Below are 16,189 nucleotides of genomic sequence, written 5' to 3'. Positions count from 1 at the left end.
CGCAGTCTATCTTGAAATGATTTTTTTTTCTATTTCCACTACATGGTGTAGTTAGGGCTTAACCTCTGACTTGAAAGACCAACTCTACTTGCAGTAATCTCACCAGCTGCTGACATGTTTGGATACTCACTTACCTGACTTTAAACAGCTTCTGAAATGTGGCCGGTAAAGACATGCTAATATAATTTTGCAGTGAGTTCTTTGCATCCCTTTTTTGGACAGTAAGTAGCTTATCAATAACACATCTACGGTGACAGTTTAGAGAAGATCATGAAAGATTGCCAGTTCAATCTTATCTTGTTTTGTTACAAAAGAGGAGCACGCTAGTCAAGAGGAGGGTAGGTATCAACAGGTGCTTCTTATGTCACTGCACATAGCTAGAATGCAGAAGCATTCAGAAGCATGCCATGTCATCACGTGTCATCACAATATCTGAAGAAATAGTGTCTTGCCCTTCTCTTCATGATACTGACCGTTAGATGACAGTTGACAGTAATTTGTGATGTCAAATCAGGACTGAAGCAAAGATTCTTCCCAAATGGTGGGGTTTTTTGGTAGCATCTTCAAAGTGAATCATATGGTGGAATATAGAAACTTATAGTGGCCATAGATATTCAGCATTCAGGATGTAAATTGCGAAGAATTGCTGAGTGCACAGTCTTGGTTTCTTCCAAAAATTTAAGCTTGCTGAAGACTTCTACAACCTGTAGGTATGTCAGTGAGCAAGCAGTGGTTTATCAGGCAGCTAGATAATGCTGTAGACAATGTCTTAAAACAGCTTATTGAAAGTCATCTTCAGGTGAAATAGCTCCTGATGAGTAATTGAGGGCTGATAATAAACATCAGCTGTACAAGGTAGCTGCCATTTTTTTTCAAGGCATTACTGGTCTAGAATGGGATTTACCTCGGCAGCTTGGTATTCAACCTTCCTCGGCCCCGAATTAGTTCTGTTCTTGTGTCCAACTCTTCTACCAATGCAAATATCTCATGCAGCACTTTGCAGAGACATGGCATGAAAAGTTTCTTTTCAGTGGGGCAGAGCTTAGTGAACCACGGCATGTCCCCAGGAATGGCAAAAACATCCACTCCCTTGTTGAAATAGAATGTGGTATCTCAAGCAAAATCTCCACAGCGAGGTGATTCTGCTCCTCTCCTGTCACCAAATACATCCTAGAAAAGTGGGGGTTAGGTTTTTTTCTTGTTCTTAGTCATTTGTTTGCTTGCATGGTGTTCCCTGTGCAGCAAATGTATATAGTTAGGCTCTTATGGTATTTACCAACTGTAGCATTAGGAGGACAGCAACTTTGGGGATGCTTGTAGAAGTGTCTCCTCCATATACATGCTGCTTTAGAGTCCTTTTGAAAGGGTCATGGCCAGCTCTTTAGGAGATCTGTTATGAGCTTGCTATGACAGCAAACATCAGACAAGAACATGGTGAATATCACTTGCAGTCTCACAGGTTCCTGTGGTGTGACTTGAAGCCTCCTGATGCTTTTTGTTAGTCTGGCAGTGAGTGTTACATTTCATCAGACACCCCAACAATGACATTGTAATCTTGTGCTAATATGTACAGACCATGACAGAGTTTTCTACTGATCATCCCCTAGGAACAGAGAGAAAAAACTTGCAAAAAAAAAGCATCTCCTAAACAACACTTCCAGAAAGAGAAAGCATGTATCAGAGTTTCTAACGAAATAATTTTGCAATATTATTGTTATTAGGTTAGAAGGCAGTGTACCTTCAGTTTGAGGTCCCAGCAGAGGAACACTCCTTTTGAAATTAGGAGGTCTGATTCGATGGGTTCCCTCATCTCATATTCTTTTTTTTCACACCAGCTTTTCTTCTTGCCTCAGAACTTCAATTGTGACCCCACTCGCCATTTAGTGTTTTCATTAAAGGACATTATTAAGCACTACCTGCACAGCTTCAAATGTTGCAAGGCTAATCTAGCCATCTACAACTGCCCCTACATGTCCTGATAGGCCAGGTGGGAATCCCTCGCTTCCTATGCCACCAAAGCTCCCAGATACCTAGTTTAATTTTTATATATTGAATCACTACATAACCCGGAATGCAGCACTGCCAGTGTGTGACCCTCCTGCATGTCGTGTTCCGATGGCCTTGTTCTGCTTGATTTTTAGCTCACTTTCAGACTGTGATTGTTCCAGTTCCACTCTCCCTCTTTGTTCGGTCCAGTACATCCATTCCAGCTGGTAACAGGCCTCTGAATTTGTCATTGCTCAGTGAATGAACTACATGGATAATGTTTTTGTAAGTTGCATGGAGAAACCCTGTTGTGCTTTTCCCTCTTCACTCCCTCTGCTGTAAGGAGCTTGCACTTAGTCACACATGAATAAGACTCTTTCAGTGTCGTGAAAAAAATTGTCATTGAAAGGCCAGTTATAAAAACAACTGTAAATTCCCTTAAATCCAGTAGAAGCCATATATACTCACTTTATCTCTGGATCAGCCCTTTAGCTAGTAAAACTTCTTGTTTAGGTCTGTTATTATGCTATATGTTTTGAGTGACTACTTTTTTCAAGCAAAACGGCATAACTGCATGGATTTCAATATATGGATTGAGGAATGTCAACAGACAAACACATAGAATACTTCCAAAATTGTTTTAACCCATAAGTGGTTAATGTTAACACTTGTCTAGTGCCAATAAAGTTAAATTTATGTGGCTCATAATTTAGGAAATTGAGTAGGCAGAGAGCTGGTGGATGCCTTCGTAGCTAAAAAAAATGTTCACTTTCCGTTAAACACTCACTCACATTTGTCATAGCAACCTTGAAGGTGGCCATAATGCTAAGCAAAATAAACAGTGCTAGCATAATGTTCACTGTAATAACATGTCTCATGAGCTAGTTCAGTACTCCTTTTTATTACTTTATTTTCATTGCTCATTCACTGTGTTGGAGTTCTGTTTTGTGGTTTAATCATTATTACATCATTTTCCTTTCTTAATTTAAAGCTGCTGCCCTTTTCCTGTCATTCCATGCCACCTCTTTACTGTGTGCACATATCCCTCTTTACTTGCTTTATTTCTTACTGGTGAGTTCTCTGCTCTATTTGTTCCCAATAAAGGCTAATAGTTGGATAAATTTTGTGTAAATCTAACTAAATAATGCTTTGTCATTAGGAAGAAAATAGAAAGATTAACAGGAAAAGCCAAAGCCATTAACAAAGTATGACAACACAAAATGCATAGAAAAGTTAATCCAATTCCATCATAGTCACATCTGTGCAAAAAAGAATTTTGAATTTTATAGCTACTGTTCATTGCATTTCGCAAATCATGATCAAAGCACCCAATATTTTGTAATATCCTTAGTGTAAAGTAGAAAAACCGTTCTTAATTCCAGTCTTCTTCTATCCTCCTCTTCCTTTTGTAGATGAAGAAACCTAGATAAAATCAAGCATGTTTACAGAACAACGTATCGGAGATTTCCGGCAGATGGACAATCGCTACTTTATGTGCCTTCCCAGTCATTCCTAATATATATGGCAAAATCCCCGCTGACTCTCCCTGGGAAAGGCCACCTGCCAGGTCAGGACTGAAGAGGGACAAGGATTCAGGGCTGGCGCACTCTATTTTGCTCCTTTAACCCTTTAATAACTGAGCTGCTTATTCTTAAGCAGCATAGATGTACTGTATGAAGAAAAATTGAAAGTACTCTATTACCCTTTGCCTTAGGAAAAACATGCTAGTTCATCGTACTGGTAGCTATTTTTATCTGGTAGTCCTCCTCATCTGAGAGATGAAACTCTGTTCACCTCAGATGGCTCATGCAGAAGAAAAGAAATACTTTTCAAAAACCCTTCTGAGTCCCTTTCACTCAATTCTATGTAAATTTGGGAAAATAGGCAGTTTTAAAAAGGTTTTGTATTGTCCAGCCTCTGATATTCTGTCCAGGTCTCTGTGTATAGATGTATAAAGAAATGACCCTTGTCACATCCAAAGTACCTCTCATAACGTTTATCCACAGTGCCATATTCACGGAAGGGCTATCTACAAGTGACGTAGCGTCCTCCAGGTTTTAAAGAACAGCAGAAGGAACCCACAAGATGACAAGAAATCGAATTTAATGATACATTATGTGTATTTGCTTGTAAAACCCCAAAGAAAACGTCACAACTCCTTCCACCCAATCAAAAATATAATCCACAGAAAACCTACTTGTTTTAAGGAGCGTTTCCCAGGTGCTGATGCTTCAGTGATTGCTGATGCAAATGCTGAAGTGCAGCAAAAGCAGCAAAGTTGCTCTCATTTAACTGTCTGCACTGAATATGATAGGATTATTATTGCAATGGTTGCATGGTTTCTCTCATTTCTCACTAATCCCCCTCTCCCTGCCCAATGCCCATCTACCAGAATAATGAGGAGGAAATGCCATTAGGCAAAACTCATTTCCAAAGGTCTAGCTGCATGGGTAAGCACTTGCTTGCAAGGGTGCAGATTGGAAGTCTGGGTCAAATTTGTCAAAAGTATGATAGCTTTCTTTAAAACCAAACCAACCAACCAAACAAAAAATCCCAACCCCTTTCTTATGCCAAGTGAAAAGGAAATCCATATAAGCAACATCATACAAATGGAAAAAATGGCCTTTACTAATACTTTTTCAGCACTACAATGTGACAATTCAGTTATGGAATTGGGTTTATTTGAGTACATATGCCCTAACCTTTTCACGCGATGGTATTCTGAAGAAAGTAATAGGTTAGCCAAGAGCTGGTGGGCTAAGCTGTTTGTCTTTATTTTATGATGTTAATTAGGTTTACTTGATTGTCTGCCATTTACCTCAGACCACAGGATTAACTGAGTGCCCTTCATATTAACTCTCTCATCAGTTAATTATCATTGCTTTTTCCATGCAGTATTATTACATACAACATTTACTTTCATTTCCTCCAAATAGTGAATAAAAAGTGTATTCATTATATAATGTATTTACTTTTAGAGTCATGAAGCCATGAACTCATTTTAAGGACTGAGGAAAAGAAGCAAATACAAAATTACTATGGGCAAGACATGCTGTCTGCCTCAGCAGTCAGTTTAATGTCTATCATGGAGAAATGTATTTTCCAAGGCCAATTGTGGCACAAGTATTTTTAACTTGCCCTTGCTTATGCTGGTTTAAATCTGGAGTAACTCACTAAAGTTAGAGTAGAAGCCTGGATGAATTCCACAAAGTGAGAAAAGAATTTGGCTGCTAGTATATAAAGCTAAAGCTGTTAATCTTCCTTTTGATTCTAGAGTTGGTCATTTCTTTATAAATGTTTACTACATCGTAGTATCTAGGAAGTAGTATCTAGGAAGAGACCTATTGAACATTTTTGGCTTAAAATGTATTTTCTCCTCCTGAAATCTGTATTGCAAGGAAATGTCTTACTCTATCAAATACATTAATCTCCCTCCCTTTCTGTACAGCTGTACTGCCTCTACACTTCTGAATCTTACCAAGTGGTTTCCTTTACAATATTTCCAGGAAGTAAGAATGTGATAGTGTTCCCATTTCATGGTGAGCCAACGGAGTCTCATAAGGATTGTGGGCTAAATTCAGGAAAAGGATTTTTTCCTTAAGCGTCCTTGTAGGCCTTACAGACATATTCTGTTGCCTTATCTACTTCACACGGAAAGGCATCTGAAGTCACTCAATACCTAGTCTGTCATGAGTGAAGCTATACTGTCTGTTGGACAGACATACAGATAAATCAAGTTGCAACCATATCAAACAGCTAGCTGCTGGGCAGCTCCGGAGCTCTGCCAGGATTCACAAAACAGAGGTTCCTCATCCTTTTTTACCCATGATTCTTGATTTACGACCTAAATCTGGAGTAGAAATTCTCCAGTAAAACGGGCATATGAGGTGTTTCCAATAGTTTGGCCTGCCAGAGTAACCCCTTGGGCTGTGGGTCCCAGGCTTGGTCCCCATCAGTGCTGCTAGCCGATTGCTGCATCCACCAGGTACTCTGATAAATTTCTTTAGTGGAGTTTGCTTTCTACAAAACACATATTGGCTGTGCCAAAAAGGTGTGTTTTCAAGGCATGCAGCTGGGCAGAGGAGAACTGGGTTCTAGAAATTTCTCTGTGAAACCAGTTTATTTATAACTGATGATCTCCAGGAATAGGGCTTGCCTGAGAAAGCCTCAGCCTATCGGCTACACAGTAGAGTCTTGAATTTGGATCTCCCAAAATACACAAAATGCTGGAATAGTGAGTTGAAATGTGCCACATCCAACCCTCCTTTCTTAGCTATTAAAAACCCAATTTGACTGTTGCTTAGAGAAGAACAGTGACACTTAAACCCTTGCCCGCCCCTTGATATCTTTTACTGGATAACCAAGCTATCTCCTGCTCAGATCACTCCATTTTATGAACCTCACCCTTTGACATCTAAGTCTTTTCATGCTTTATGGAGTATAGGCTGGGAATTTACATCAGGGCATTCATTACAGCTGGTAGCATGCAGAAGCTGAAGATTTGAGCACCTCCATTAACTTGACTGCAAGAAGACTGACGTGGAAACTCTGCTCCAGCATGTTGCCTTCGTTCCTCTCTTCTGTCTGCCGTATTTTTCTTCCTGAAATACATTTCAGTGGAATCACGAACTAAACCTTTTTTTTTTTTCATCTAGAAATACTTTCTTACTACCTTTATTTTATCTTTATGTCTAGAAAGAGAGCAAGGAGCACCAACCCTGTGTGAGAAAGGAGTGGTTAAAAGATCCTCCGGTGCCCACATGATATACTCAATTTGTCTTAGATTAAAGGAGCTTTTCTGCTGACACTGTGGGACTAGAGGGGGCCATTGCCAACTTGTATACTTTATACATGCTGTGATCTGTAAACTGCTCCCAAACAAAGAGCTTCCTGTTTTGCAAGATGCTGAACTCTTCATCTTAGTAAAGCCAGTAGGAAGCAGCATGCCTCAAGGTTCAGTCATGTCTCAACACTACTCTTTTTAATTTGTATTTATGATTGGAAATTTTCTAGGTAGTCCGGTGTCTGAATGGATGTCTGTATTGTAAAAAATAAAACAAGGATGAGCAAAAGTTCCTACAAGAGAACTCTTAAATAGTACTAACATATGTATAGATGTCACCTAATGATGGGAACAAATAAGGGGAATGATAATTTGTGAAGATCGGCATCAAGAGCTAACATAAAATGTATTAAAAGTAAGTTTATTGCTAAAATGGGGGGCTTGAAAGACTATTAAGGAATATCGTTCTCGGATAAGCACCTAAATGTATCTACTACATGAGGAGCTACGTGTAGCTGTGTGTATGGGGGTTACGATGAAAAACAGTTAAGTTGTGAAGACAAAAAAGACAAACTTACTTGTCTGTTTTTATTTATTATCTTACATGTTGATGCAGAAGCTAGAAGACCTACTGAAGCAAAAACCTAAGAACACACCTAAAGAGAAAGAGGAGTTAGAAAGAAAATAAGGTCAAAAAGTATATTTTTAAGTTAATATAACTAAAGTTATAAATAACTTCAATTGAACACACTTTTTCTCCCCAGAAGTCCTTTCCATTTCACTAAGGCAAGGCTACATAATAATCATCGTCTATAAAACTACTCTGTGCATAAATGTTGTGTATATAGACAGTATACAGAGCACCATCTACTGACATACGAAGAGCATGAAATATTCTTCCTTCCTAAATCACCTTCACTGCAGCTCATAACTATTAGTGACTTTAGTTTCGTTACATGCCACAATCTGTCCTTCATTTAGCTATGTCTTCCAACTCTAATCCACACTGTATCTATGAGGCAAATAAAAATATGTTGGGAAGTAATCAGGCTAAGGACTTGCTCTTCCTGTGTCTACAGCCAGCATATGTCCTGAATGCAATGATTTCTGTGATCAATCACATCATGTATATAGTAATAAGAATGTGAATTAAAATTAAAAAAAGTCATCTTGATATGGCAGAGTAAAGCATACCTTTGCATAATCTCTCATTCATGTGCTCATTCTGCATTATTTACACCAAAACCCAGCTTGGATGAATTAATCTTTCATGACAGTACTCTTAACTTTGCTTGCTTGTGGGAAGAAAGGGTAGAAAGTAATATATTACAGGTATCACCGTATCAGCCTCTCCTGTTAAGCAGAGTTTAAAAATTTTAGTAGATTTGAGAGCTGTTGATTAAGTACAACTGTCCTTACTTCCCTCAAACAAGAGGAAGTGGTGTATGTTGCTCTTCCTACTCCTCTGGCTTCCACCAGACGCACTGAAGTTCAAATTTCAAGACTGCCCATAGCAGTTTTACTGCTGTCACCCTCCAGATATGAGCCTGTGTCCCTGAAGCTCAGGTAACACAGTTTGCTGATACAAGACAGTGCAGCAATGTGAGAGCTGTATAGGGCTCTGCGGGCTAAATGTTTCTAATGTAATTTCCTCCCCCCCCCCTCAGTTTTATAGAAATGAAATGCAGCTCCACAGAAAGAAGATATGAATGACAAAAGGTGTCTTAGAAATAAAAAGAAAGTTGAGTCTTCCTTACTTCTCTGTTCCATAGCATATTAATTTTTTTTAAAGTATATAAAAAGCCAATAAAGTAAGCAAGAAATCCAGATACTTTTCCCTGTGTAGTTTAGCCACTAGTTACTTGGTGTATGGATTAGCAATGCAAATAGTGAGAGGGAGAAGAGTATTTACAGAGTAGCTGGAGGATTTGTGGAAGCCGTCATGCACGCATGATGACAGTGTCTTGGTTTCACCCACATTACTCCTTCTCAGTTACAGAGCCCCCAGTTCTTTGAGGAGCTACCATATGGTTAGGGAGAGGGGAACTGATGCTGCACAGACATGATCTGGGTTTTTTTACCGTGCTCTCAGACAGAGATCTCCTTAGGGACAAGCTGGGCTTCGCTGGTTGCATAATTTTCCTCTATTTCCTAAGATTTTTTTTGCAAAATCCTTTTCAAAGGCTTGCACAATTCTGCTTTTCGTAGTTTATAATCTTATCTTAGTTTATAATCTTATCTTTTGGTTTCTGTCTTAATAACTCATGTGGCGCTATGCTATTGGCAAAAATCTGTCATTTAACAAAGGCAGTCCTTCACAGCATAGCAAATATTTTAAATAAAGGACTACACTAATATTCAGAGGATGCACAAAAATCCTGCCAGATTCTTTCTGAAAGAATTGAAAAAATTCTCAGCTTCCTGAGTATTCCCCAAAGGTTTTTTTTTTAAAAAGTCATTTGTGGATGACCCTTCTGATTTCATCTTAGCAAGAGTATGTTGAGGTCATCTGAGATTTGTGCAATGCAGACATCTGGGGAAAGGGATACAATTCTTAAAGAGCTTCAAGGGTGCTAACAATTATTGTCGTTATATGTTACCAGTAAGGTCAGAAATGTATTAGAAGCCTTCTAAGAGCATCAGCCATGATGTTATCATTTGAAATTGGACCCCCCAAAAGGAAAGCATAAGCAATAAATATGCTGGAAGGTCAGAGGAAGAATTTGGCACTGCCAGAATGGACTGGGTCTAAGCGTTTTTCCTGATGGGGAAAAATAGCCATTAGAAAAATGATTGTTGCTATTTATGAACATCAGGTTGCTAAGTGACATCATGTGATGTTCACTGCTTCATTTGGCCACCCACAGTTCTCAAGGAATAGAAACAGAGGGGGTGAAAGGGGTGAAAGAAAGCCAAAAGGCTGAGTTACTATTAAAAAAAAAGCCTACAGTTCAAGGCAAAGCTAAATAAGCTTTCTAAAAATGTCTTCTTTCTTTTTCTTGGAGAATGTAATAGAATTAGGTTAAGAACTTTTCACAAAAGCAGTACATAGGTGAATCATTTGAAAGAGAGAGCCTAAGAACCAAAACCTACCCCCGACCTCAAATATAAGTTAGTCACCTGGCTTTATATATACATATGTATATGTATGTATGTGTGCACGTATGCATGTTTGTATTAAATTTTCCATGAAAGACTGTACACATTAAAGGCCACGTCATAGATTTTTTAATTGCTTCTAATGTTGTCAGACTTCAATCATTTGCACTCAAATGCTTCTTGCTCCTTTAATTTACTCAATTTTTTATTACTTTATCCATGTCGGCTCAGCTGCTTCATGTAGATTAGACTATTTGAGCAACCATTTCACTGAAGCTTTAGCACTTCCTGTGCTTTGCAATCTCTTGAAATTAGGAGGAGGAGGAGGAGAACAGGGATAAGGACAAGAGTGAGATGGAGAGGAGAAAAAGCCTGGATCAAATACCCCAGGAAAGAATGCATGAGCAACTGATGAGCTTGGATGTAGAAACAGAGAAGATGGAAAAGAGACAACAGACTGGACAATATTTTTTTCTTTTCCTGTAGTCTTATAAGAAAACCTCTAACGGTATGGGTTGGAGGCCAGCATCCAAATCCTTACCACTTCCTATTTTGGATACTCCGCACACTCAGGACTTGAGAGGCACGAGGCATAAAGCAAGCATGCTCAGCCTTTCTAGCCAGTGTATCTTTTTAGCTGTTAATAATTAGTAACTTTCTTAATCACCTCTCCCATTATGATTTCTTTTTGATGGCTTTTTGAATACTTTACTCTGGACCACAAGCATTCATATTTACTTTATTGATGCTTTGCTTTAACCTTTAATACAAATATATAAAATGATCAAAAATATACACACGCACCCTAGATGTCCCTTCTCCTACCCTCTCACAACCTCTTGTTGCCTCTCTCCAGATTCTTTTAGTCGTGTTATCCACAGACTCTGGCAGTTTTCATTTTTAATGACCATTAAGTACAACAGGTTATTAATTTGATGTCTGTTGTCCAGAGAAAACCGTTTAGAATATTGAATTAATTTTCTCTATTCACACACACAGTGATTAGAAAGGAAAGGCAATTTGGCATTAGTGAGTGCTGGGATAAATGTGTTAGCCAGGTGAGTTAGGAGGAATGCTTGTTGTTTTTTCCCTCACAATGTGATTATCAGTAAGTACCCATTATTGATACATCATTATTAACTCTCTCAGTTAGAACACACAGAGGTGAGTAGCTTGTTTAAAGTTCCAGAATCACAAATTTATGGGATTTACATTCAGGTCACACTTTGATTTGGAGTTTAATTCCCTACCTAGAAGGCAATTTCTGTCAGAGAATGCAAAATGTCGGGTTCTAATCTTGCTTCTTGAAGCCTTTCTATTGCCAGGCTTCCTGAAAACTGCTTGTGTAGCACTACTGAAGACTTCAAATTAGAAGTGTGTCCTCTTTTAGAGAAGGAAAAGCAAGAATTTCATTTTATGCACACTTCTTTGTTGACATTTTCATTTGTGCTTTAAAAAAACCAACCAACCAACCAACAAAAAGACCAATGTGCCCTCAGTTAATTTTCCCATGCTAACAAAGTAGCTCTTTTTCCTGTGGCAAACACACCTTCCAGACAGGGAGTTGCTTTCGGACTTTAGTGGTTCACTCCCTTCCTGTTTGAGACCAATTAAGTCTCATTTGCAAAACCATTAGTCAAGGAAGTGGCTATCCTGAGGTCACTTCTCAGCCCACCCTTCCTAAATGGCACTGGTATGCCTTTCTTCCAAGCCACCAGGCCGTGAGGTTGGGCCCTCTTTGTGGTGTAGGCTTCTCCAAACGTACAAGCAATGTAAACCTTTCAGGACTGGCCACAGCTAGTGCAAGTTGAAATCCTCCAAGCTAATTTGAAAGCTGTGGTTTGAAAAATGATGCTGGCTGTTTATTAAAACAGCAAGCATGATCAGACCAAGCCAACTTGCTGGTTTAACAGATGGAAGCTTGTTAAAAATCTTTATTCCAATATGTTAAGAATCCAGTTTTGCTACAAATTGTGAAGTATGACTTGTGAGTCAAGCCCCAGTGGAATGGATGTCTCATACTTTGAAAGTCTCAGCTTTACATTCAAGACCCAACATTTGCCACTTTATGATGTTTTGATTCAGGGTTGGGTTTTTTTCAGAAGTAAACTATTCCCATCATTTAATAATATTCCATGTTTCCCGTCTTTTATTTTAACTAGGACAGATATTCCGATACTTTACATTTTATTAGTTGAGGAGAGTATGATGATGATTATTATTTATTAAATATATGAAGTTCTGGTCTACCATCTTTACTACCCGGATAACATTGGTTTTTACACCTGAAGCACATAGAGTTCTAAGTAATTTCCCAAGGTCACGCTGTGTACATGACTAGCAGAGAAATAATTTTCTTACTCTTTGCAAAAGATCTTCCTTTCTCCAGTTTTGTTCTCCTCCTCAGAAAGAATCTAATGGGGGAAACAAACCACAGAAAATTCACTTAACTGTGGCAAATCCATGGAATAAAGAAACAGGTGGTGATAAAAAAAAAAAAAAAAAAAAAAAAAAAAAGAGTTGTAAGCTGAGAGAGCTTTGCAAATCTATATGCCTGGCTTCCCTATGCAGGCAGCACAGCACCTGTGGTGCCCTCGTGCACACACTTTTCTGGAGAACTCCTCTGCAGCCTTTCAGTGTTGCTGACATAGGTTATGGGCACTCAGCAGCAGGTTTCTGACCTCAGGGAATCCCTCTCAGGTAACTTACACACCTGGTCACTTACCTTCTTCACTATTTAAATACTCAGCATATCTTAATTAAATTGGTATTTGCATAAGAACTATCATAAGGCTTTTCTCTGTTGGACTTTCTTAAAATGTAAACAAGTTTCAAACAGGCACCTATGACTACATCATACATGAGTATAAAAGAGTAAAATTAAAGTTTTTGTTCATTTATGAGGACATTAATTTTCAACCAGAAAATCTAAAAGCAGGAACAGTTTCTGCTTGGTTTTTTACTCCTGTAACTCTAGTTTTGAGCCGAGATGAATAAGGTTACCTTTCAGTGAAAGAAGTGAAAGAAGTGAAAGAAGTGAAAGAAGTGAAAGAGAACAGAGGATGGCTGTAATACATGAAGCTCCTCACAGTGAAGCCCCAACACTTAACTTCTAAGAAATAATGTCAGTGTAAATCATGATGTGATGAATGCTTCACTGAAATGATTCATGCCATATGGTCTGAAGAGCAAAACGGGCACAGTTTATTTTTAAAAGAATGAGAAATATGAACTTGGAATATTCATTGCTTTGTCCTGCCAGGCTGAACATTTGCTGTAGCAGGGGCCAGACTTACTGCAGGTCTGTCTTTTTTTGCTCACTTAATATGTTGCACTAGTTTGAGGCTTCAGTCTCATTCATAATGGAATCATGTCTGCAAAATTATGACCAGTACTTAGCAGCCTCTTCTGCAAGCTAAATGTTCACTGGGGACCTACAGACTAAATCGTCTTCTCACTTTCTCTTTTAAAAAATCCATGAAAAATTTCAGAAACAAATAGTCCTCACAGTGCAATGGCTATCTTGGTCATGAGAAGACAATCAAATTGAGTCCCCTTGACAGAGGTGAAAGGTGCTGGCAATTCCATGAGTCACTCAGCTTTTCCTTTTATAAAGCTGCTTGTGGTCAGCACCTTTCTTGCTACATTGCTGTGTATTAATATATTCAATGTGAGACTCCACTTAAGCAGAAAGAAATCTAGGCTCTTTCAATAGTCATAACGTTTCTCTTGTAATGCACTAATAGAAAGAAACAGAAGCAAATAAATGTAGATGCCTGATCTGCAAGGAATTATTTATTTTTATTAGTGACGCTAAAAGGTGTGAGCACATCTCACTGAAATATTTAGGCCCCACACCTACTCCTTCTAAAATAAATGACAAAAATGTTAGTGTCTTCAACTACGTGCAGTTAAGTCTATAACATTACAAAGCTAGACTGTGCCTTACTCATTTTATTCCAACTCAAGGACAATGAAGAGCCACTGTCTCCTTAGACCAGTACTAGAAAAAGAGGACTAGTCAGTATGCTGCAGTCATTGTGCAAGGTGTTGATGACTACCTGGTTCTGACCTCTCCCCCCCCATCTGTGCAGAGACATGTGCCCCAAGAAAGCAGTTTGAGAGCAGTCCATTTTCAAGAAACTGAAATTTTCATTGCCCTGAATTTATCACTGTCCATAATTTCTAGAAAGAATTCTTTTTGGATTGAAAACTTTGATGTCACTACTTCAGGTGGCTTGGTTTAGTCCGGGAGATGTTAGAAGGGTAATTTCTAAAACAAATGTTTATGATGGGAGGTCAGCTTCAGTTTCAGTAAGCTGCTCTCTAAATTGGTGGGCAGGAATCTTGTAGCTAGTGTAAATCCATTCAGGTTCAGTGAAGTTAGTATACCCATCATTCACATTTACTTTATTTGCAAGACTGATGTAATTTATATATAGATCAATTTTAACTTGCAGCTCAGTTCCACAATGTGTAATTAATTTGATACTGCCTGGGGTGGGTACCCAAATCATCCTTAAAGATAAGAAGGAGTTTATCGAAAGATTAAAAGCAATTTAACATTAGTTTTTAAACAAGCATGATACACTTGTTTAAATGTCAGCAAGTCTGAAGAACAGTACTTATTATTTTAATAGGTTAAAAGAATAGCTAGTAAGTTTTTTTACAGATGGAAGTTGAACAGGTTTAAGATCTATTAGTTTGATGAAAAAGATATGTGCAAAGAAGTTACCTCATTTTAACAATTAAACCTGTTATTGATCTGTTTTAAACTCAATTGATAAAAATTTCTTACATTGCGTAAGCATGCAAGAAGTGCTGTCTTTTCTCGTTTTTAAACTATGCACATACAGTACAACATCGCATGCAGGCAAGCTTGTGTTAGAAGAAAGCATTTGTTACGCAGTGTATTCCATTCCTTCTCCACTCCTATGATCCCCTCTAGTGGTCAGTAATTGTCTGCTAAATGTTTCTTAGTATTCTAAATTATTTGTACCTCTTCCGCATTAAAACAGAGTGTCTCCTGCTCACTTGAATTCAAGCGATCTGTTGTTTATTCCTGTGCTGCACATGAGAAGCACAAAGCAAACGAATCTTTTGAAATGTGCAGCTAGCTTGTCTGCAGGCGGTTTTACTTTCCCTACTAGAAGCAGACAGATTGTACACAGCACATACAACTAAAACCCTGCTTTGTGGGCAGTGTAGACCAGGAGGGGACCACTCTGTTGCAGCGGTAAGCAGGACCCTTCCATCTCGCCCTTGCCAGTAAGCAGTATTAGAATGCCCAGTGCCCATTTGCAAGCCTGGCAGTAGGAACACTTCCTGAGCAGTTTTGAACAGCGTAACATGTAACTTGTTATATTCATAGTAGTTTGGTAAGTGGTTGAGATTTACCTTCGTTTAACATCTATAGAAAACTGAGTTACGTATTTTGGTTTTTTAGTAAGATTACAGGGAACTTGTAATTGTGGATATTTGGTATGAATTGGCAGAAGACCTGTCCCCCAAGTTCCTATCTTCACCTGGCTTTCAACTCAGGGTACTTCCCAATATATTTAAGAGAGATGTAGACAGCTGCAGCTGCATGCTCAGTTAAGATGCCATTTCATATCAATTCAAGTTGACCCAAGTCAGTGATCCAGTGCTATCTTCATTTTCTAACCTTGGCTGTGCATTTCTACTCAGTCCTTGTGCTAACACCAGGACTTATCTGACTGCTGAGGGAGATGACTAACTGGTAGATTAGTGAAAAAGAAATCCTGACAAAACCCAAAAAGCTCTAGGGTGCTGGTGGCCTAGTTGAAGCCACATACACCTTTCATGTGAAAGTAATAGCTGTATGCTGAGACCTCTTCCTTTGGTGGTGGTGTTTGTGTATTACAAATGCCATGAGGCAAAGGCAAAGTCCAGTCCCATGGGAGCAGGCTGCTACAAAATATTTTTTAGCCGCTTTATCATGATATTTTTTCCTCCCTCAGGGAAGAGAAACTCAGGAATGGACATGGAGAAAGTTGTGGACTGAATGAATGACAAAGTTGTGAGAAGGTGTTAGGCAACCTAAGTAGATGATCACAACCAAAAATGTGTTTCACTTGTGGGTCTCAAGACACAATTTGTGAAATTCAAACTTGTATGTCCTCATATACATAAATATCTCTGCTATACAGAAAAGTTGGGATTTTTTTAAAAAATCTTGTGGAATTAAAACACTGATTGATGCATGTGCTTGTCTATCATATATGTGCAACATTATCAAAAGACAGTAGGAGAAATTACTAGTTTATGAATTGTCCTATAACATAAATTAGCAAAATACAT

The sequence above is a fragment of the Falco cherrug genome, chromosome 7 (assembly GCF_023634085.1).
Source record: "Falco cherrug isolate bFalChe1 chromosome 7, bFalChe1.pri, whole genome shotgun sequence".
In the NCBI taxonomy this organism is placed as follows: domain Eukaryota; kingdom Metazoa; phylum Chordata; class Aves; order Falconiformes; family Falconidae; genus Falco; species Falco cherrug.
This window is presented reverse-complemented; position numbering follows the sequence as displayed.